This window comes from Choloepus didactylus, chromosome 6 (assembly GCF_015220235.1).
Source record: "Choloepus didactylus isolate mChoDid1 chromosome 6, mChoDid1.pri, whole genome shotgun sequence".
NCBI lineage: Eukaryota > Metazoa > Chordata > Mammalia > Pilosa > Megalonychidae > Choloepus > Choloepus didactylus.
This window is the reverse complement of record NC_051312.1, coordinates 19,456,294-19,480,400: the sequence shown is the minus strand read 5'-3', so window position 1 is coordinate 19,480,400 and position 24,107 is coordinate 19,456,294. Positions and strand designations below refer to the sequence as shown.

The following is a 24,107-nucleotide window of genomic DNA, read 5'->3' as shown; positions in this document are numbered from 1 at the left end:
GATAAGCCTCCTTCAAGCATGAGTTTTAGTGCTGTTGGCCATGAGATCAATGTCAATGAATCAACAATATATACTAAACAAAGGATATTTAAACAGAAGCATACATAAAAAAGGATTATGTATTTTTTTGGTCCATGAAAATGTAACTAGAGACTCACAGGAAATTTTTTTTTAAATTTTTAATTTTTTTTAACTTTATCAAAAAATTAAACAAACAATAAAAAAATTTTTTTTCAAACAAAACCCAAACAAAGGAATAAGAGAAACAAATGACTTAAAATAACTACATACTCACAGGAATTTAACCTTGCATTTCCCTCAGTAGCAGTGGTTCAGTATTCACTAATTCAACATTTGCAGCAACTTTACAGAATATAGCTACTGTGAATAATGAGAATTGACTGTATGTTCGAAGAACTAAAGGAAATCATGTTTAAAGAAGTAAAAGGAAGGTATGATGGCACTGTGTCATTAAATTGAGAATATCAATAAAGATAGAAATCATAAAAAAGTCAAATGGAATTTATGGTGTTGAAAAGTACAATAACTGGAATAAAAATTTATTAGAAGAACTCGACAGTAGAATTGAATTGGCAGAAGGAAGAGTTAGCAAACCTGAAGATAGAGTGATAAAGATTATGATATCCAAAGAACAGAAAGAAAAAAAAAATGAAGAAAAATGAACAGATGAATATGGAGTGAATATACAAATATCAGATGAAATGGACTAAAAAATTTTATTAGAGGAAAAAGGGGCATTTTATAATGTTAAAAGGGCAAATCCATCAGGAAAATATAACAATTATAAGCATATATGCACCTAACAAGAGAGCCCCAAAATGCATGAAGCAAAAGCTGACAGAAATGAAGGGAGAGATAGGCAATTCAACAGTGATAGTTGGAGAATTCAGATGCCACTTCCAATAATGAACATAAAACAGGCCTCAATAAATTTAAAAAGATTGAAATCATTCAAAATATGTTCTCCAATGACTGGGACTCGGGTCAGTATTTATGGTAATTTGTCCAGGAGTAGAAATGTTTTGCTGCACGTCTCAAGGAAGGGCTAATTCCTTGGGATGATCACAAAGACTTCCTTATCTCAGTTTCACCAGCATGTCTGCGGGGGGTGAGGGTGGGGGTGGGAGGAAATGGTTGCCTACCCCTTGGCAGAGACACAGATGATCTATTAACTATTATCGAAACTCCTGGGTAAGCTCTGTTAGGCTTCAGTGACTTCCTATGTTACACGTATCTTTGGTCCTCATTCCCTTGTAGACAGGCTGGCACCTGCTATTGTGCAGGGCAGCCATCTGCTTATGGTTCATGTTGGTTTGATCTATACATTACACCTTTCTGCAATTTCTAACACAGTGGCATACCTCATTTCTGCCTCTGTCATATGACTATCTTTTCTCCCTTTTCTACTTCTCCCCTTCTTGTGTCCACATTTCTTCTCTTTATAAGGACATCAGTTTGGCCTTGTCTTAACTAGTAACATCTTCAAAGATCATGTTTATAAGTTCACATTCATGGGACCGGGGATTAGGACTTGAACATGTCTTTTCAGGGGACACAATTCAACCCACAACAGCATCAAAAAAATAAACCCATGAAACATTTCTGTAATGGTGAAGCTAAGCCTACTTATAATTATGCCTAAGAGTCTCCCCCAGAGAACCTTTTTTGTTGCTCAGATGTGGCCTCTCTCTCTAAGCCAAACTCTGCAAACAAACTCACTGCCTTCCCACCTATGTGGGACATGACTCCCAGGGGTTTAAATCTCCTTGGCAATTGGGACATGACTCCCAGGGATGAGCCCGGACCCAGCACCATAGGATTGATGATGCCTTCTTGACAAAAAAAGGGGAAGAGAAATGAAACAATATAAAGTTTCAATGGCTGAGAGACTTCAAAGAGAGTCAAGAGGTCTTTCTGGAGGTTACTCTGATGCAAGATTCAGCCAGATATTGCAAATTGCCACAGTATGCCAAGCCCCAACAAACAGTATTCCTGGAAACCCTAAAGAATACCCTGGGCTCTTTCTAAGACTCTATAAGTTTTATCTATTACGTTTGTTTTTTCAGAAACTTAAATCCTCCAGATGGCTCCTATGCCAGAGAAGCCCTGAAACCCTGAGGTATCAGTCTCTCTAAAAACATCAACAGGTTTCATTCCTCCACCCCATAATGTTGACACCCCTTTTCAGCACAAAGAATTTAGAATGGTCATTCCCAGATATCCCTGAAGACTGAGAGAAGGATCAAATGAGAGGGAGGAGTTGTAACTGAGAAGTTTGGATTTAACAAATGATTATGACTGCTGACTCATTATATGGATATTTCTTTTTAGTTTCTAGTGTACTAGAATAGTCAGAAGGAAATACCTGAAATTGTTGAACTGTAATTCAGTAGCCTTGATCTTTGATAATGATTGTATAACTATATAGCCTTTATTTTGTGACTGTGTGATTGTAAAAACTTTGTGACTGACACTCCTTTTATCCAATGTGTAGGTAGATGAGTAATAAAATAAAGACATGAATGATAATAATAACAATAATAAGAGGTTGGGAATATGGGAAAAATACCCTACATAAACTATGGACACTTTGATAATCTTTCATCAGTTGTAGCAAATGTAACTACTGTTAAAAAAATAGAATTACAAAAAAAGAGTACTATCATCAATTTTAACAAATTTTCCTCACCAATGCAAGTGTTGGTAGTGGACAGGTGTATAAGAATCCTGTGTTTTATGCCTGATTGTTCTGTAAACCCACAATTTCTCTAACAAAAATTAAAAAAAATAATAAACCAATTAGAAATAAATTTAACATAAGGAGTATAAAGCTTGTACTTTGAAACCTACAAAATATTGTTGAAAGAAATTAATGAGGATCTAAATAAAATGAAAGACATCCTAAGTTCATGGATCAGAAAATTTAATATTTTTAAGATGGCAATACTACCTAAATTGATCCACAGATTCAATGCAACACCTATCAAAATCTCAAGGGTTTGTTTGCAGAAATTGAGAAGCTGGTCCTAAAGTTCATATGGGAATTCAAGGGATCCAGAATAGCCAAAATAATCTTGAAAAAGAATAATAAATTTGGAGGTCTCACACTTCCTGATTTCAAACTTGTTGCAATGTTACAGTATTCAAAATAGTGTGATACTGGCATAGAATAGACATATAGACCAGGGGAATAGAATTGGGAGTCCAGAAATAAATCCACATCTTATGGCCAACTGATTTCTGACAAAGGTGCCAAGTTCACTCAATGGGGAAAGAATGGTCACCTCAACAAATGGTACTGGGAAAACTGGATATCCATGTGCAAAAGAATGGAAGTGGACCCCTACCTCACACCACATACAAAAATTAACTCAGAATGAATGCCTAAATATGAGAGAATAAAAATCTTAGAAGAAAACATGGGGAAAATCTTCAGGACCTTGTATTAGACAACGGATTCTTAGACTTTACACCCAAAGCACAAGCAACAAAAGAAAGAATAGATAAATTGGACTTCATTAAAATTAAAAACTTTTGTGCATTAAAGGACATTTTCAAGAAAATTAAAACCCATTGAATAGAAGAAAATATTTACAAATATATCTGATGAAGAACTTGTGTAAGGAAAATATACAACTAAATAATCAAAAGATAAATAACACAGTTAAATAATGGGCAAAGCATCTGAATAGACTCCAAAGAAAATATACAAATGGTCGAAAGCCCACGCACATGAATGAAGTTATTTCAGGATATTTGTTTTTCCCATTGCTTTGCTTTGTTTCCTTTGGAATTTTTTTATGTGATGAAGTAATTTTTTTAAAAAGCACATACAAAGACATACAACAACATTAGTTCTCAGCTATGCAAATCAAAACCACAATCAGATACCACTTCACACCCACTAGGATGTTTATAATGAAAAAGACATACTAACAAGTGTTGATAAGGATTTGGAGAAGTTGAAGCAGCTCATACATTACCGGTGGGACTGTAAAATAGTGAAGCCAGTTTGGAAAACAGGCTGGTAGTTCCTCAAAAGGTTAAACACAGAATTTTACCACATGACCCAGGAATTCTACTTCAGTTCCCAAGGGAATTGAAAATATATATTCACACAAAAAAATGGACACCAATATTCATAGCAGCATTATTCACAGTGGGCAAAATGTAGAATCAACCCAAATGTCCAGCAACTGATGAATGGATAAATAAAAGGTGGTATATCCATAGAATGGAATATTGTTCAGCTATAAAAAGGAATGAAGTACTAATACGTGCTACAATGTGGATGAACCTCAAAAACATAGTAAGTGAAAGAAGCCAGTCACAAAAGACCACATAGTGTATGATTCTGTATATACGAAAGTCACGGTAGGCAAATCTATAGAGGCAGAAAGTAGATTGTCTATCACTGGGGAGGCACAGGGGAATTGGCAGGTTATGGCTAAGGGGCATGGAGTTCCTTTCTGGGATGATGACAATGTTCTAAAATTAATTGTGGTGGTGGTTGCACAACTCTGTGAATAAACTAAAAATCATTAAATATACAAAATGGGTGAATGGTATGTGAATTTTATCTTAATAAAGCTATTACAAATAAAAGTGTTGTGATTGTTTATATTTAGAGATGTGAAGTTAGGTGAGGGTGAACAAAAGTGAATGAATCAAAATAATCATTGACTTTTGCATGACTGGCACTTTCATATCCTATGCAACAACATCTCTAAACCACCTTCCTATACCAAATTGACTCTTGCATTTCAGTGGACAAATAACTATTTTAAGTTAGCTCATGGAACTGCTGTCTGCTAGCCAATAGTTTCATTTGACACTGTTGCCATCTTAATAGGACAGTGTTTGTGCAATTACTTGAACATTTTATTGCATATTTGCCTTAATTTTACAAAAGTATAGTGGAAAATGGAAAAATAAAAAGTGTTGATGTTAATGATTTTACAGTTGGAACAAGGAAGATATCATTTGGCATGCCAAAAACAGTAAATTTGATGCTCATTGAAATTAAGCAAGTCTGACTGCTGTATTGGAAGACAACAAAATTTAAAACACATGTACAGATTTCCGTAACTACACTGCCAAAGTTTGTGTCTAAAAGGTTAGGAGTAGTGATGGCGCAAATGAGTGGATCTTTACAATTATGTGAAGTAGAATAATATTTTGATATACTAATGGATTTTTTGTTTCCTGATATTATTTCTTTTCACCCAGTGGTCCTTCCTCATTCATATTAGATATCTTTTAGCAGCCATGCCTCAGGGTTGGGTTGTTGCAACATAGTATGGATACCAAAAAAGTCAATTCCTGGCTTTTGAGGTTTAAAGTATGCTTTTGAAATTCAAGGCAGAGATAAAACTTTTGTGATAAAAAGCTTTTGAACTTCAAAAGGTAGAACTGCCAATAACCCAGGGCATAAACTTATGCCTTAACTACAGGCATATAAGAATATGTGATCAGTCAGAGCCAGTTTTTAGAGCACCTTCCTTTCTCTGAAAAACTAGATAAAAATTCCCTGGGCTTGGAAGATGAAAAGTCAGAAAACTAAGCTTACAGGCTGATGAATCCCTAGGAAGGAAACCCGTGGTCTACCAGCTGGAGCTTCCACACCTCTGCAAAGTCCAAGAACAACTGAGAACAAATACCTGTATGGCAGGGACGGTCAGAGGGGCTGAAACAACCTCCTCACAGGCCCAGAGCAGCACAGGAGAGTGGGAGAATGTGCCTGATGCCCTCTGAGAGGGAGGAAGGAGGAGCTGAGAGCCTAGAGAAGCTCCTTGGTGGGACATGAAGACGTGACCCTGATCTTCATGATTGAGCAGTTGGAGACCATAATGGGAATAAGGTTGTCACAGTAAATATCAGCATGAGTAGACCATAGCAAAGACCAGGCAATGTCCAGGAATAAGGATGGGTTATTCCTGGGAAAGGGAAGGAGTCTGTGTATGGTTATGTGTGGGGAAGTGGGGAGGCTGCTGAACTGATTGAGATTGACATGAATTGACAAAGAGTGTTCCTGCCATGTGGCAGATAAGGGACTCAAAAGACAACTTGCCGAGAAAAATAAAACAGAGTCACATTTCCTGTACAGGTGAATTTGGGGTTTTGATTATCATCCATTCTAAATGGACTGAGCATCAGCATCAAATAACACTTTTCAGAGGGAAGTTCATAGTCCAACAAGCTGTTGACAGTGAGTTAGCTTGTTACAGATTCCTTTATCAAGGAAGACAATTGGTGTTTAACTTTTCCTTTTACAGATTTTTCAAGAACATGGAAAAGACATTTTCACAGTTACACAATCTCCTGCTCTATCATTTACATATTTAGTATTAGCAGATCATTATTTCCAACATTAAAATTAATGTCTCTCTACCAAATATCAGTTCAAGTAAATTGAATGAACAAGGATTGTGAATTGCAAAGTTAGACCAGAAAATTATATGTGATTGTCAATATTTAAAGTATAATCTGTCTTTAATATTTTAATTATTCATGTATCCAAAGCGTATCATTCAGATGTAAAATCAAATTAAACATTTATATCACATTTAGGGACTTTATAATTTTTTTCAGTTCTCTGGAGTGGATTCCCCTCTCCCCATCTATCCTGCAAATAAAACATGTTAAGTATAACGTTCAAATTCAGGCATTCAACATTACAAAACATTTCCCAGGAAAGCAGTATGTCTTAAAGTCAGTGATTGTCTTATTGGGAAAACTTTTCAATCACCCCTTCTTCCCTCCCAGAATATCCAAATAAAAGTGGTCAAGCCACTGAAATTTCTGATAGTTTATTTTTTTTTTTTTATTTTTTTTTATTTTTTAATCATCATTTTATTGAGATATATTCACATACCACGCAGTCATACAAAACAAATTGTACTTTCGATTGTTTACAGTACCATTATATAGTTGTACATTCATCACCTAAATCAATCCCTGACACCTTCATTAGCACACACACAAAAATAACAAGAATAATAATTAGAGTGAAAAAGAGCAATTGAAGTAAAAAAGAACACTAGGTACCTTTGTCTGTTTGTTTGCTTCCCCTACTTTTCTACACATCGACCCATAAACTAGACAAAGTGGAGTTTGGTCCTTATGGCATTCCCAATCCCACTGTCACCCCTCATAAGCTACATTTTTATACAACTGTCTTCGAGATTCATGGGTTCTGGGTTGTAGTTTAATAGTTTCAGGTATCCACCACCAGCTACCCCAATTCTTTAGAACCTAAAAAAGGTTGTCTAAAGTGTGCGTAAGAGTGCCCACCAGAGTGATCTCTCGGCTCGTTTTGGAATCTCTCTGCCACTGAAGCTTATTTCATTTCCTTTCACATCCCCCTTTTGGTCAAGAAGATGTTCTCCATCCCACGATGCTGGGTCTACATTCCTCCCCGGGAGTCATATTCCACGTTGTCAGGGAGATTCACTTCCCTGGGTGTCTGATCCCACGTAGGGGGGAGGGCAGTGATTTCACCTTTCAAGTTGGCTTAGCCAGAGAGAGAGGGCCACATCTGAGCAACAAAGAGGCATTCAGGAGGAGACTCTTAGGCACAAATACAGGGAGGCCTAGCCTCTCCTTTGCAGCAACCGTCTTCCCAAGGGTAAAACTTATGGTAGAGGGCTCAACCCATCAAACCACCAGTTCCCTATGTCTGTGGTCATGTTAGCAACCATGGAGGTGGGGTAGGCGAATACCCCTGCATTCTCCACAAGCTCCTCAAGGGGGCACTACATCGTTTTTTTTTTTTTTTTTTTTTTCCTTGTTTGTCTTTTTTCTTTTTTTCTTTTTTTTAACTTTCCCTTCTTTTTTCAAATCAACTGTATGAAAAAAAAAGTTAAAAAGAAAACAAACATACAATAAAAGAACATTTCAAAGAGACCATAGCAAGGGAGTAAGAACAAGACAACTAACCTAAGATAACTGCTTAACTTCCAACATGTTCCTACTTTACCCCAAGAAAGTTACATACTATAGCAACATTTCAGTGAACTTGTTCCTACTACATCCATCAGAAATTAACAGACCATAGTCATTTCTGGGCATCCCCAGAACGTTAAATAGCTTATCTGTTCTTCTTGGATTATTGTTCCCCCTTCCTTAATTGCTCTCTACTGCTAGTTCCCCTACATTCTACATTATAAACCATTTGTTTTACATTTTTCAAAGTTCACATTAGTGGTAGCATATAATATTTCTCTTTTTGTGCCTGGCTTATTTCGCTCAGCATTATGTCTTCAAGGTTCATCCATGTTGTCATATGTTTCACCAGATCGTTCCTTCTTACTGCCGCGTAGTATTCCATCGTGTGTATATACCACATTTTATTTATCCACTCATCTGTTGATGGACATTTGGGTTGTTTCCATCTCTTGGCAATTGTGAATAATGCTGCTATGAACATTGGCGTGCAGATATCTGTTCGTGTCACTGCTTTCCGATCTTCCGGGTATATCCCGAGAAGTGCAATCGCTGGATCGAATGGTAGCTCTATCTCTAGTTTTCTAAGGAACCGCCAGACTGACTTCCAGAGTGGCTGAACCATTATACAGTCCCACCAACAATGAATAAGAGTTCCAATTTCTCCACATCCCCTCCAGCATTTGTAGTTTCCTGTTTGTTTAATGGCAGCCATTCTAACCGGTGTTAGATGGTATCTCATTGTGGTCTTAATTTGCATCTCTCTAATAGCTAGTGAAGCTGAACATTTTTTCATGTGTTTCTTGGCCATTTGTATTTCCTCTTCAGAGAACTGTCTTTTCATATCTTTTGCCCATTTTATAATTGGGCTGTCTGTACTATTGTCATTGAGTTGTAGGATTTCTTTGTATATGCAAGATATCAGTCTTTTGTCAGATACATGGTTTCCAAAAATTTTTTCCCATTGAGTTGGCTGCCTCTTTACCTTTTTGAGAAATTCCTTTGAGGTGCAGAAACTTCTAAGCTTGAGGAGTTCCCATTTATCTATTTTCTCTTTTGTTGCTTGTGCTTTGGGTGTAAAGTCTAGGAAGTGGCCTCCTAATACAAGGTCTTGAAGATGTTTTCCTACATTATCTTCTAGGAGTTTAATGGTACTTTCTTTTATATTGAGATCTTTGGTCCATTTTGAGTTAATTTTTGTGTAGGGGGTGAGGTAGGGGTCCTCTTTCATTCTTTTGGATATGGATATCCAACTCTCCCAGCCCCATTTGTTGAAAAGACCATTATGGCTCAGTTCGGTGACTTTGGGGGCCTTATCAAAGATCAGTCGGCCATAGATCTGAGGGTCTATCTCTGAATTCTCAATTCGATTCCATTGATCTATATGTCTATCTTTGTGCCAGTACCATGCTGTTTTGGCAACTGTGGCTTTATAATAAGCTTCAAAGTCAGGGAGTGTAAGTCCTCCCACTTCGTTTTTCTTTTTTAAAGTGTCTTTAGCAATTCGAGGCATCTTCCCTTTCCAAATAAATTTGATAACTAGCTTTTCCAAGTCTGCAAAGTAGGTTGTTGGAATTTTGATTGGGATTGCATTGAATCTGTAGATGAGTTTGGGTAGAATTGACATCTTAATGACATTTAGCCTTCCTATCCATGAACATGGAATATTTTTCCATCTTTTAAGGTCCCCTTCTATTTCTTTTAGTAGAGTTATGTAGTTTTCTTTGTATAGGTCTTTTACATCTTTGGTTAAGTTTATTCCTAGGTACTTGATTTTTTTAGTTGCTATTGAAAATGGTATCTTTTTCTTGAGTGTCTCTTCAGTTTGTTCATTTCTAGCATATAGAAACATTACTGACTTATGTGCATTAATCTTGTATCCCGCTACTTTGCTAAATTTGTTTATTAGCTCTAGTAGGTGTATCGTTGATTTCTCAGGGTTTTCTAGATATAAGATCATATCATCTGCAAACAATGACAGTTTTACTTCTTCTTTTCCAGTTTGGATGCCTTTTATTTCTTTGTCTTGCCGGATTGCCCTGGCTAGCACTTCCAGCACAATGTTGAATAAGAGTGGTGACAGCGGGCATCCTTGTCTTGTTCCTGATCTTAGAGGGAAGGCTTTCAGTCTCTCACCATTGAGTACTATGCTGGCTGTGGGTTTTTCATATATGCTCTTTATCATGTTGAGGAAGTTTCCTTCAATTCCTACCTTTTGAAGTGTTTTTATCAAAAACGGATGTTGGATTTTGTCAAATGCTTTTTCAGCATCTATTGAGATGATCAATTGATTTTTCCCTTTTGAGTTTTTAATGTGTTGTAATACATTGATTGTTTTTTCTTATGTTGAACCATCCTTGCATGCCTGGAATGAACCCCACTTGGTCATGGTGTATGATTTTTTTAATGTGTCTTTGGATTCGATTTGCAAGTATTTTGTTGAGGATTTTTGCATCTATATTCATTAGGGAGATTGGCCGGTAGTTTTCCTTTTTTGTAGCATCTTTGCCTGGTTTTGGTATTAGATTGATGTTAGCTTCATAAAATGAGTTAGGTAGTGTTCCATTTTTTTCAATGTTTTGAAAGAGTTTGAGTAAGATTGGTGTCAGTTCTTTCTGGAAAGTTTGGTAGAATTCCCCTGTGAAGCCATCTGGCCCTGGGCATTTATTTGTGGGAAGATTTTTGATGACTGATTGGATCTCTTTGCTTGTGATGGGTTGGTTGAGGTCTATTTCTTCTCTGGTCAGTCTAGGTTGTTCATATGTTTCCAGGAAATTGTCCATTTCTTCTACATTATCCAGTTTGTTGCCATACAGTTGTTCATAATATCCTCTTATAATTTTTTTAATTTCTTCAGGATCTGCAGTTATGTCACCTTTTTCATTCATTATTTTGTTTATATGGGTCTTCTCTCTTTTTGATTTTGTCAGTCTAGCTAGGGGCTTGTCAATCTTGTTGATCTTCTCAAAGAACCAACTTTTGGTGATATTTATCCTTTCTATTGTTTTTTTGTTCTTTATGTCATTTATTTCTGCTTTAATCCTTGTTATTTCTTTTCTTGTACTTGGTTTAGGATTGGTTTGCTGTTCATTTTCTAGCTTCTTCAGTTGATCCATTAGTTCTTTGATTTTGGCTCTTTCTTCCTTTTTAATATATGCGTTTAGTGCTATAAATTTCCCCCTTAGCACTGCTTTTGCTGCATCCCATAGGTTTTGGTATGTTGTGTTCTCATTTTCATTCGTCTCTATATATTTAGCAATTTCTCTTGCTATTTCTTCTTTAACCCACTGATTGTTTAGGAGTGTGTTGTTTAACCTCCAGGTATTTGTGAATTTTCTAAGTCTCTGATGGTTATTGACTTCTAATTGTATTCCATTGTGGTCAGAGAATGTGCTTTGAATAATTTCAATCTTTTTAAATTTATTGAGGCTTGTTTTATGTCCCAGCATATGATCTATTCTGGAGAAAGTTCCGTGAGCACTAGAAAAGTATGTGTATCCTGTTGATTTGGGATGTAATGTCCTGTAGATGTCTGTTAAATCTAATTCATTTATCAGATTGTTTAGGTTTTCAATTTCCTTATTGGTCTTCTGTCTGGTTGATCTATCTATAGGAGAGAGTGATGTGTTGAAGTCTCCCACAATTATTGTGGAAACATCAATTGCTTCCTTTAGTTTTGCCAATGTTTCTCTCATGTATTTTGTGGCACCTTGATTGGGTGCATAGACATTTACGATTGTTATTTCTTCTTGCTGAATTGCCCCTTTTATTAGTATGTAGTGGCCTTCTTTGTCTCTCAAAACATCCCTGCATTTGAAGTCTATTTTATCTGAGATTAATATTGCTACACCTGCTTTCTTTTGGCTGTAGCTTGCATGAAATATTTTTTTCCATCCTTTCACTTTCAGTTTCTTTGTGTCCCTGTGTCTAAGATGAGTCTCTTGTATGCAACATATTGATGGTTCATTTTTTTTGATCCATTCTGCGAATCTATATCTTTTAATTGGGGAGTTTAATCCATTTACATTCAATGTTAAAACCGTGAAGGCATTTCTTGAATCGGCCATCTTATCCTTTGGATTATGTTTGCCATATTTTTCCCTCTCTCTATTAATATCCTTTATTGTACCCATACCGAATCTCTTTAGTACTGAACCTTTCTCCAAGTCTCTCTGTCCTGTCTTTGTTTCTCTGTCTGTAGGGCTCCCTTTAGTATCTCCAGTAGGGCAGGTCTCTTGTTAGCAAATTCTCTCAGCATTTCTTTGTCTGTGAAAAATTTAAGCTCTCCCTCAAATTTGAAGGAGAGCTTTGCTGGATAAAGTATTCTTGGCTGGAAATTCCTCTCACTCAGAATTTTAAATATATCGTGCCACTGCCTTCTCGCCTCCATGGTGGCTGCTGAGTAGTCACTACTTAGTCTTATGCTGTTTCCTTTGTATGTGGTGAATTGCTTTTCTCTTGCTGCTTTGAGAACTTGCTCCTTCTCTTCTATGTTTGACAGTGTGATCAGTATATGTCTCGGAGTGGGTTTTTTTGGATTTATTCTATTTGGAGTTCGCTGAGCATTTATGATTTGTGTATTTATGTTGTTTAGAAGATTTGGGAAGTTTTCCCCAACAATTTCTTTGAATACTCTTCCTAGACCTTTACCCTTTTCTTCCCCTTCTGGGACACCAATGAGTCTTATATTCGGACGTTTCATATTATCTATCATATCCCTGAGGTCCATTTCGAGTTTTTCAATTTTTTTCCCCATTCTTTCTTTTATGTTTTCATTTTCCATTCTGTCATCTTCCAGGTCACTGATTCGTTGTTCAACTTCCTCTAGTCTTGTACTATGAGTGTCCAGAATCTTTTTAATTTGGTCAACAGTTTCTTTAATTTCCATAAGATCATCCATTTTTTTATTTAGTCTTGCAATGTCTTCTTTATGCTCTTCTAGGGTCTTCTTGATTTCCTTCATATCCCGTACTAGGGTCTCATTGTTCATCTTTAGTTCTTTGAGTAGCTGCTCTAGGTGTGTCTCTTCTGGTCTTTTGATTTGGGTGCTTGGGCTTGGGTTATCCATATCGTCTGGTTTTTTCATATGCTTTATAATTTTCTGTTGTTTTTGGCCTCGTGGCATTTGCTGACCTTGATAGGGTTCTTTTAGGGTTTGTAGACCAGTTGAAGTCCTTATCTCTAATTTATCAGATCTACAGCTTCGTGGAGTACACTTTCTCTAACTAACCAGCAGGTGGCGTCCACGAGCCACCCGTTCTCCACAAGCCAGATCTCCCCTGCTTAGCCTTTTTGGTGAGTGGGGGAGTGAGTCTTGTGGGGCCCAATTGGTGTCCCAAGCTTGCGTGTGTAGTTGGTGTTGCCTGCCCTGTATGTGGGGCGTGTTTCTGGGCAGTCGGGGAGGGGGGGTGGCCCTAACAATCAAATCTCCCTGATGATCCTAGAGTTTTAAAGCTACCGCAATAGTCTAATCCTTCAGTTCAGTCCTGCCACAGTTTGTCTCTGCCACTGACCCACAAGTCTTTGGTATTGGCGTATGGCTCCTGAGACTTGCAAGTGGGCCCCTCTTCCAGGCTGTGCACCCCGGGTCCTCTGTTGAGGGATGACTGTGCTATGTCGCAGGTGAGTGCCGTCCCCCCAGGGCAGTTCTGGGCTGCTGGGCTGTGTTGGGAGGCTCCCAGTCTGCTCAAATGATGGCTGAATGGGGCTCTGTTAATTCACACTGCTCCCCCTTCCCAGCTCTGGGACATTCAGCTGAGGTTGCAGGGTAGGCTAATGTCCACGCCCAGTTTTGTGGTGTGTGCCTGTTATTTGAAGCACTTCCGTCACACTGGGTTGTCTGGGGCAGCTCTGGGCTATGGGGCTGGCGATGGGCAGGAGTGTTTCCTGTCCACCAGGATGGTGGCTGTGAGCGGACACCCCCCTTTTCTTGGGAAGTTGTGTTGTTTAGTGAATTTTCTCAGCCACTGGATTATTGCCTTTTGTCTCAGAGCTCTCTTAGTTCTGCTCTTGACTTGACGTGCCCAAATTTCAATTCTTTGAAGCTTTCTGTATTGAGCTTCTTAGAGTAATTGTTTTAGAAAAAGCAAAAAGGATTAAAAAAAAAAAAAAAAAAAAAAAAAAAAAAAAAAAAAACGGCCCTCCTCAGAGATCTAATGGGTTATTGAAATGCTAATAGACAAAGCAACCAGGGCCATTAAGGAAAGGTGCCCAGGGCAGAGAGATCAGCCTTGCTTCGGGATTTGCAAATGCGCCTCAAGGCCTGGTCTCCGCCCTTCCCCTTTCTGTGTTCACCAGAACTCCAAAAATCCTCTGCTTTTATTTTGGAGTTTTTCGTGTTGTTTTTTTTCTATGCCTGTCTCCTCTCTGCTGGGCTGGCTGCTCTCAGAGTCTCTGGTGTCTGGCCTCAGTCTATCTATGGTTGGAGTTTGAATCAGTAGAATGAGTTTCCGGTAAGAGCAGCCACTGCAATTCTCCCTTCTCCTTCCTGGAGCTGACAGCCCCTCCTCCCCCGGGACTGAGCCTGGCAGGGAGGGGCGCGGGTCCCCTGGCCGCAAAAACTTACAGATTTCGCTGATCTCAGCAGTTCCACGTTTTCATGAGTGTTGTATGAAGTATGCCCAAAGACAGATTGCTCTGTGGTGTCCAGTCCACGCAGTTCCTGGCTTTTTACCTACTTTCCTGGAGGAGTAACTAAAACATACAGCTCACCAGTCTGCCATCTTGCCCCGCCTCTGATAGTTTATTTTTATTGTGGCTTCTGGTCTACCCAATTGCAGCATGATCATTAGAAATGGATAAATTCATTGGATTCAGTTCATTTATTGTCTTGGGAGAAGCATGGTTTAGTGGCATTGGTTTTGAGTCTAAATATCTGCATTTGGTTTCAGCTTTGTCAACTTTGTGGTCTTCAACTTTGTCTTCATACATACATTTAAAATATTTTAAAAACTTGATTAAAATTATATATTTTAAAAATGTTAACTTGTGAAATACATTCACCATGTAAAAATATATGGGTTTGCTTGTGTCCCCCCAAAAGAACTGTTCAAGTCCTAACTTCAGATCCTGTGAATGTGAACATAGTGTGAATAGGATCTTTGAAGATATTATTTAAAATGAGGTCAAACTGGATTAGGTGGGCTGTAATCCAATATGAATGGTGTCCTTATAAGCACAGGAAATTTAGACACAGTCAGTAGAGAGACAGAGCAGATGGAGAGAAGATGACCAGGGGACAGAGTCAGAGACTGAGTTATTCCACGATTACTGGCAACCCAGTCAGAACCCCACAGACTTCAGAGAAAGCATGGACCTGTGACATCTTGATTTCAAATTTCTGTCCTCCAGAACTATGATACAATAAATTCCTGTTGTTTTAAGCCACCCAGTCGTGCGGTGCTTTGTCATGGCAGCCCCGGTAAACCAGAACAGACCTATACAAATTAAAGAATTTTATTACAATAAACAACCATGCATGCACTATACATCTTAGAATTTTATGAATACTTTTATTGCGCTTATGAATCACTCAAGGATCATTTAGAATGTAGATTCTGCCCATAGGTTTGGGAAAAGCTGGAAATTCTGCATCTCTAATAAGCTGCCAGTGATGCAGATGTTGTTGGCCTCAGACCACAGGTCGAGTAGCGTGATCTTAGATGGCTCCTGTGTGCATCTTCCTAATTTTCATTCCCTTCCCTTTCCACAAGAGGTAAGCACTATCCCAATTTTGCATAAATCATTCCTTACTTTTTAAACAATTTTACCATCTGTGCCAGTTTGGATATATTATGTCCCCCAGAAAAAGCCATGTTCTTTAATGCAGTCTTGTGGGGGCAGACATATTAGTGTTGATTAGGTTGGAATCCTTCAATAGTGTGTTTCCATGGAGATGTGACCCACACCACTGTAGGTGATACGTTTGATTGGATTGTGTCCAAGGAGATGTGGACCCCGCCCATTCAGGGTGGGTCTTGATTCAATTCCTGGAGTACTTTAAAAGACAGCCACACAGGCCCAGACGTTTGCTGACACTGATGCTTAGACATGTTTGGAGTTGTGGACACCTGATGTTGGCTGCAATCAAGAGAGACATTTTGAAGGCGGCCATTGAAAATAGACTTTTGCTACTCTAGAGTTTGCCTGAGAGAAAGTAAGAGAATACACCCAGGCACCTAAAGAGAAATGTCCTGGGAGAATGCCATTTTGAAATGTAACCCACGAGCAAGCAGGCACCAACCATGTGCCTTCCCAGCTAACAGAGGTTTCCCAGATGCCAGCGGTGTTCTCCAGTGAAGGTACCCTACTGTTGATGTCTTAGGACATTTTCATGTCTTTCAGACTATAAACTTTGTAACTGAATAAACCCCCTTTATAAAAGCCAAATCATTTCTGATGTTTTGCAAAATGACAGCATTAGCAAACTGGAACACCATCTGTGAATGCATTTCTTTTTTAAAAAATAATTGATTTACTCTTCCTTGTGGTAAAATATACATAACATGAAAATTATTTTAACTGAACATTCTTTGACTCTAAGTACATTGACAATACTATGTAACTTATACTACTATTTCCAGACAATTTTCATTATCACAAACCCAAACTCATGCTTATTTAGAATAACTCCCATTCTCCCCTCCTGCCTCTGCTTTCTCTCTCTATGAATTTCCTTTTTCTAAGTATTTCATATAAGGGAAATCATATAATATATGGTCTTTTGTGTCTGGATTGTTTCATTCAGCATCACGACTTCAAGTTTCATACACGTTGTAGCATGTGCCAGCTCTAACTATGACTGAATGATATTTTACTATATGGATGGATTACATTTTGTTTACCCATTCATCTGTTGATGGACACATTACTTCTACATTTGGCTATTGTGAATAATGCTACTATGAACATTGCTGTACAAGTACCTGAGTCCCTGCTTTCAGTTCTTTTGGGTATATGCCTAGAAGTGGAATCGTTAGGTCATATGGCAGCTCTGTGTTTAACTTTTGAGGAACCACCCAACTGTTGTCCACAGTGCCTTCACCATTTTATATTTCCACCAACAATGATGAGTGTTCTTATTTCTCTGCATTCTTGCCAAAACTTATTTTCAGTTTTTAAAATAATAGCCATCTTGGTGGCATCTCATTTTGGTTTTATTTGCATTTCTCTACTGTCTAATGACGTTTACCATCTTTTAATATACTTTTTGGCAATTTGAATATCTACTTTGGAGAAATTTCTATTCAAATCCTGCCTCATTTAAGTGAATAAATATATATATTTATTTATTAGAGAAGTGATAAGTTTACAGAAAAATCATACATAAAAAAGAGAGTTCCCATATACCACTCTATTATTAACAACTTACATTAGTGTAGTACATTTGTTACAATTCATGAAAGAATATTTTTATAATTGTACTATTAACTGTAGTCCATAGTTAGGGTTCATTGTGTGTGTTGTAGTCCTATGACTTTTTTTTAAAATTTTTATTCTAGTAACATATACAAACTAAAATTACATGTTTTAACCACATTTGAATATATAATTCAGTACTGTTAAATACATTCACAATGTTGTGCTACCATCACTACCATCCATTACCAAAACATTTCTGTCATTCCATGTAGGATCCCTGTTCATTTTAAGCCTTAACTTCCTATTCTCTATCCCTACCTCATCCCCTGGTAGCCTATATTCTAGATTCTGACTCTATGAATTTGCTTGTTCTAATTATTTCATATCCATGAGATCATACAATATCCTTTTGTGTCTGGCTTATTTCACTCTACATGTCCTCACATTTCATCCATGTTGTCACATGTATCAGAATTTCATTGTTTTCAATGACTGAATAATAGTCTGTTGCATGTATATATCACATTTTGTTTATGCATTCATCGGTTGACTGACACTTGGGTTGCTTCCATCTTTTGGCAATTGTGAATAATGGTGCTATGACCATTGGTGTGGAAATATCTGTTTGAGTCTCTGCTTTCATATCGTTTGGGTATATACCCAGAAGTGGGATTGCTGGGTCATATGGTGATTCTATTCTTAACTTTCTGAGGAACTGTCAAATTGTCTTCCACAATGGCTGCACCATTTTATATTCCCACTAACAATGAATGAGCGTTCCTATTTCTCCACATCCTCTCCAACATTTTTAATTTCACATTTTTAAAATAGTAACCATTCTACTGGATGTGAAATGGTATCTCAATGTGGTTTTGATTTGCATTTCCCCAATAGCTAGTGATGTTAAGAATTTTTCATGTGCTTTTTGATATTTGTATTTCTTCTTTGTAGAAATGTCTATTCAAGTCTTTTGCCCATTTTAAAATTAGATTGCTTTTCTTTTTATTGTCGAGTTGTAGGATTTCTTTATATATTTTGGGTATTAAACCCTTACTGTTTATGTTGTTCCCAAATATCTTCTCCCATTAAATAGGTTGTCTTTAAACTTTCATGATCAAGTCTTTTGATGTACAAAAGTTCTTAATTTTAATGAGGTCCCATTTATCTATTTTTTCTTTCATTGCTTGTGCTTTGGGTGTAAAGTCTAATAAACCATTGCTTAAAACAAGGTCCTGAAGATGTTTCCCTATGTTTTCTTCTAGAATTTTTTATAGTTTGGGTTCTTATATTTACATCTTTGATCCATCTTGAGTTGATTTTTTTTTTTTTTTTTAAATCATCATTTTATTGAGATATATTCACATACCACGCAGTCATACAAAACAAATTGTACTTTCGATTGTTTACAGTACCATTACATAGTTGTACATTCATCACCTAAATCAATCCCTGACACCTTCATTAGCACACACACAAAAATAACAAGAATAATAATTAGAGTGAAAAAGAGCAATTGAAGTAAAAAAGAACACTGGGTACCTTTGTCTGTCTGTTTCCCTCCCCTACTTTTCTACACATCCATCCATAAACTAGACAAAGTGGTGTTTGGTCCTTATGGCTTTCCCAATCCCATTGTCACCCCTCATAAGCTACATTTTTATACAACTGTCTTCGAGATTCATGGGTTCTGGGTTGTAGTTTGATAGTTTCAGGTATCCACCACCAGCTACCCCAATTCTTTAGAACCTAAAAAGGGTTGTCTAAAGTGTGCATAAGAGTGCCCACCAGAGTGACCTCTCGGCTCCTTTTGGAATCTCTCTGCCACTGAAGCTTATTTCATTTCCTTTCACATCCCCCTTTTGGTCAAGAAGATGTTCTCCGTCCCACGGTGCCAGGTCTACATTCCTCCCTGGGAGTCATATTCCACGTTGCCAGGGAGATTCACTTCCCTGGGTGTCTGATCCCACGTAGGGGGGAGGGCAGTGATTTCACCTTTCAAGTTGGCTTAGCCAGAGAGAGAGGGCCACATCTGAGCAACAAAGAGGCATTCAGGAGGAGACTCTTAGGCACAAATACAGGGAGGCCTAGCCTCTCCTTTGCAGCAACCGTCTTCCCAAGGGTAAAACTTATGGTAGAGGGCTCAACCCATCAAACCACCAGTCCCCTATGTCTGTGGTCATGTTAGCAACCATGGAGGTGGGGTAGGCGAATACCCCTGCATTCTCCACAGGCTCTTGAGTTGATTTTGTATATGGTGTGAGGTAGGGGTCTACTTTCATTCTTTTTCATATGGATATCCGGTTTTCCCAGCACCATTTGTTGAAGAGACTTTTCTTTCCCAACTGGGTGGATGTGAAACTCTTGTCAAAAATCAGTTGGCCATAAATATGAAAGTTGATTCCTGAACTCTAAACTTTATTACATTGGTCTATATATCTGTCCTTGTGCCAGTACCATGCTGTTTTGATTACTCCAGTTTTGTAATAGGTTTTACGATTGGGAAGTATGAGTCCTCCAACATTGTTCTTCTTTTCAAGATGGCTTTGGCTATTCAGAGTCCTAAAGCTTTCCATATAAATTTGATTATTTGCTTTTCCATTTCTCCAAAGAAGGCTGTTGGCATTTTGGTTGGGATTGCATTGACTCTATAAATCACTATGGTTAGAATTGACATCTTCACACTATTTAGTCTTTCAATTTATGAATATGGAATATCCTTCCACTTATTTAGGTCTTGATTTCTTTTAACAATGTTTTGTAGTTTTCTGTGTACAAGTCCTTTATATCCTTGGTTAGATTAATTTCTAGATATTTGATTCTTTTAGTTGCTATTGTAAATGGAATTTTTTTCTTAATTTCTTCTTCAGATTGTTCATTATTAGTGTATAGAAACACTACTGATTTTTGTATGTTGATCTTGTACCTTGTTACTTTGCTGAATTTATTTAATAGTTCCACTACCTTTTTTGTGTATTTTTTAGGATTTTCTGTGTATAGAAACATATCACCCACAAGTAGGGAAAGTTTCACTTCTTCTTTCTCTATTTGGATGTGCTATATTTCTTCCCTTGCCTGATTGCTCTAGCTAGAAGTTCCAGTGCAATGTTGAATGACAATGGTGACAGCAGGCATCCTTGTCTTGTTCCTGATCTTAGAGGGAAAGCTTTAGTCTTTCACCACTGAGTATGATGTTAGCTGTGGATTTTCTGCATATGCTTTTTGTCATCTTGAGGAAGTTCTCTTCTATTCCCAGTTTTCTAATTGTTTTTATCCAGAAGGGGTGCTGGATTTTGTCAAATGCCTTTTCTGCATCAATTGAGATAAGCATGTGTTTTTTCCTCCATTCGGTTAATGTTGTGTATGCATTTACTGTTTTTCTTATGTTGAACCACCCTTGCATAGTTGGGATAAATCCCAGTTGATCATGGTGCATAATTCTTTTGATGTGCTACTGGGTTCAGTTTGCCAGTAGTTTGTTGAAGATTTTTGCATCTATATTGATAAGGGATATTGGTCTATACTTTTCTTTTCTTGTAGTATCTTTTTTTTAAACTTCTAGTTCTTTTATTTTTCCTAGATACAATAAACTCATTTACTCAATATTGATATAGACATAGCTACATACAATTAAAATTCTATATGCAACACATGCCTCTGTAACAGAACTTGGCCTTCTAAGGTAGCTTATGAACATTACAAATTACCCTTTACTTTTCCATTCTAAGCTTGCCACCAAACTACTCCCAGTTTTTTACTAAGTACTTGAATCAACTTAAGTGATAATCCCTCCAATTAGCAGGTGAAAAAAACCCTCAATTTGTCCTAAAAAACTGTTAAACCTGAACTATCATATTATCAAATTTCAGCAGATGAAACACCAGAAATAGGTTATGAGCACTTGTCTTGTGCCTAAGCGATTCAAGGCTGACTTTCCAAAAGAAGACACAGGTTCTCATTAAACTTTGTTTTAATGGGTCTCAAAATTCTGGGACAGATTTTTGGTCATTGTTTCCATTTAAAAAGTACTGATTTTAAAAACTAATTACTTGAAACTGCCATACAAAAACAAATGGTCCACAAAACATTCCTTTCCTTTTGAAAGTTTTACGATGCATTGTTATCATTAACCAGTCTTTTACTATTAAACTTAAATGGCCAATTGAGACAAACAGTTCTGAGACCATTCTTCCACCACCGATTAAGACTGGGGTGGCAGGTGTTATAGGTAATATTCATTTAGCCCTCTGAGCTTTCTGGGCAGACTTGGTGACCTTACCAGCTCCAGCAGCTTTCTTGTCCACTGCCTTAATGACACCCACAGCAACTGTCTGTCTCATATCCCGAACAGCAAAACAACCCTGCGAAGGATAATCAGAGAAGCTCTCAACACACATGGGCTTGCCAGGAACCATATCAATGATGGCAGCATCACCAGATTTCAGGAATTTGAGGCCATCTTCCAACTTCTTACCAGAACAATGATCAATCTTCTCCTTCAGTTCAGCAAACTTGCAAGCAATGTGAGCTGTGTGACAATCCAGCACAGGTGCATAGTCAGCACTGATTTGGCCTGGATGGTTCAGGAAAATCACCTGAGCAGTGAAGCCAGCTGCTTCCATTGATGGATCATTTTTGCTGTCACCAGCCACATTGCCATGACGAACATCTTTTATAGACACGTTCTTGACGTTGAAGCCCACATTGTCCCCAGGAAGAGCTTCACTCAGTGCTTCATGGTGCATCTCAACAGACTTGACTTCAGTTGTAACATTGACTGGAGCAAAGGTGACCACCATACCCAGTTTGAGAACAAGAGTCTCCACTTGGCCCACAGGGACAGTACCAACACCACCAATTTTGTAGACATCCTGAAGAGGCAGACGCAAGGGTTTGTCAGTTGGACAAGTGGGTGGCAGGATGCAATCCAGAGCTTCAAGCAGTGTGGTTCCATTGGCACTGCCATCCTTACAGGTGACTTTCCATCCCTTGAACCAAGGCATGTTAGCACTTGGCTCCAGCATGTTGTCACCATTCCAACCAGAAATTGGCACAAATGCTACTATGACAGGTCTGTAGCCAATTTTCTTAATGTAGGTGCTGACTTCCTTAACAACTTCCTCATATCTCTTCTGGCTGTAGGGTGGCTCAGTGGAATCTGTTTTGTTAACACCGACAATTAGTTGTTTCACACTCAGTGTGTAAGCCGGAAGGGCATGCTCACGGGTCTGCCCATTCTTGGAGATACCAGCTTCAAATTCACCAACACCAGCAGCAACAATCAGGACAGCACAGTCAGTCTGAGATGTGCCTGTAATTGTGTTTTTAATAAAGTCTCTGTGTCCTGGGGCATCAGTGATGGTCACATAGTACTTGCTGGTCTCAAATTTCCACAGGGAGATATCAATGGTGATACCATGCTTGCGTTCAGCTTTCAGTTTATCCAAGACCCAGGCATACTTGAAGGACCCCTTTCCCATCTCAGCAGCCTCCTTCTCAAATTTTTTGATGGTTCACTTGTAGATCTGGTTGCCAGTAGTGGTGGATTTGCCCAAATCTATGTGTCCAATAATGACAATGTTGATCTGAGTCTTTTCCTTTCCCATTTTGGCTTAAGAATCAGCAATGGTTTTCACAACACCTGTGTTCTGGCAGCAAACCCATTGCAAAAAAGGACTTGAAGTATCTTTATCTGGCTTTGGTATGAGGCTGATGTTGGTCTAATAAAGTGAGTTAGGGAGTGTTCCTTCCTTTTCAATGTTTTGAAGAGTTTGAGGAAGATGGGTGCTATTCTTCTTGGAGTGTTGGGTGAAATTTCCCTGTGAAGCCATCTGGTCCTGGGCATTCCATTTTTGGAGGAAGTTTTTGATTACTTATTCAATTTCTTTACTAGTTATTGGTTTGTTGAGCTCTTCTATTTCTTCTTGAGTCAGTGTAGGTAGTTTGTGTGTTTCTAGAAATTTGTTCATTTTGTCTAGGTTACCTAATTTGTTGCCATACAGTTATTCATAGTATTTTCTTATATTCCTTCTTATTTATATAGGGTTGGTAGTAACATCCCCCTTTTCATTTCTGACTTTGGTTATTTGTGTCATCTCTCTTTTTTTCTCTTTGTCAGTCTAGCTAAAGGTTTGTCAATTTCATTGATCTTTTCAAAGAACCAACGTTTGGTTTTGTTGATTCTGACTATTGTTTTTCTATTCTTTATTTCATTTATGTTCACTCTAAACTTCTTTATTTCCTTCCTTCTGCTAGCTTTGGGTTTAGTTTGTTCTTTTTTTTTAGATCCCCTAGTTTTGAGGTAAGGTCTCTGATTTGAGATCATTCTTGTTTTTCAGTGAAAACATTTAGAGGTATAAGTTTCCTTCTCAGCAATGTCTTTGCTGCATCCCATAATTTTTGGTGTGTTGTATTTTCATTTTCATTTACCTCAAGATATTTCCTAATTTCCCTTGTGATTTGTTCTTTGACCTATTAGTTGTTTAAGAGTATGTTGCTTAATTTTCACCTATTTGTGTATTTTCTATTTCTCCCTCTGTTATTTATTTCTAGCTTCATTACATTGTGGTCAGAGGATATGCATGGTATGATTTCAATACTTTTGAATTTATTGAGACTTTGTTTTGTGACCTAACATATGGTATATCATGGAAAATGATCCATGTGCACTAGAGAAGATTGTGTGTGTTTTTTTTTTTTTTTTTTTTTTTTGCCATTGGGTGAAGTATTTTACATATGTCTGTTAGATCTAGTTGGTTTAGTGTATCTTTCAAGTCTTCTATTTC

The 24,107-nt window shown here is 37.7% G+C and overlaps 1 pseudogene; it reads left to right on the top strand.

Annotated features, from left to right (window-relative positions):
* Positions 1-390: 390 nt before the first annotated feature.
* Positions 391-22,505, top strand: LOC119536658 (annotated as a pseudogene).
* Positions 22,506-24,107: the final 1,602 nt, after the last annotated feature.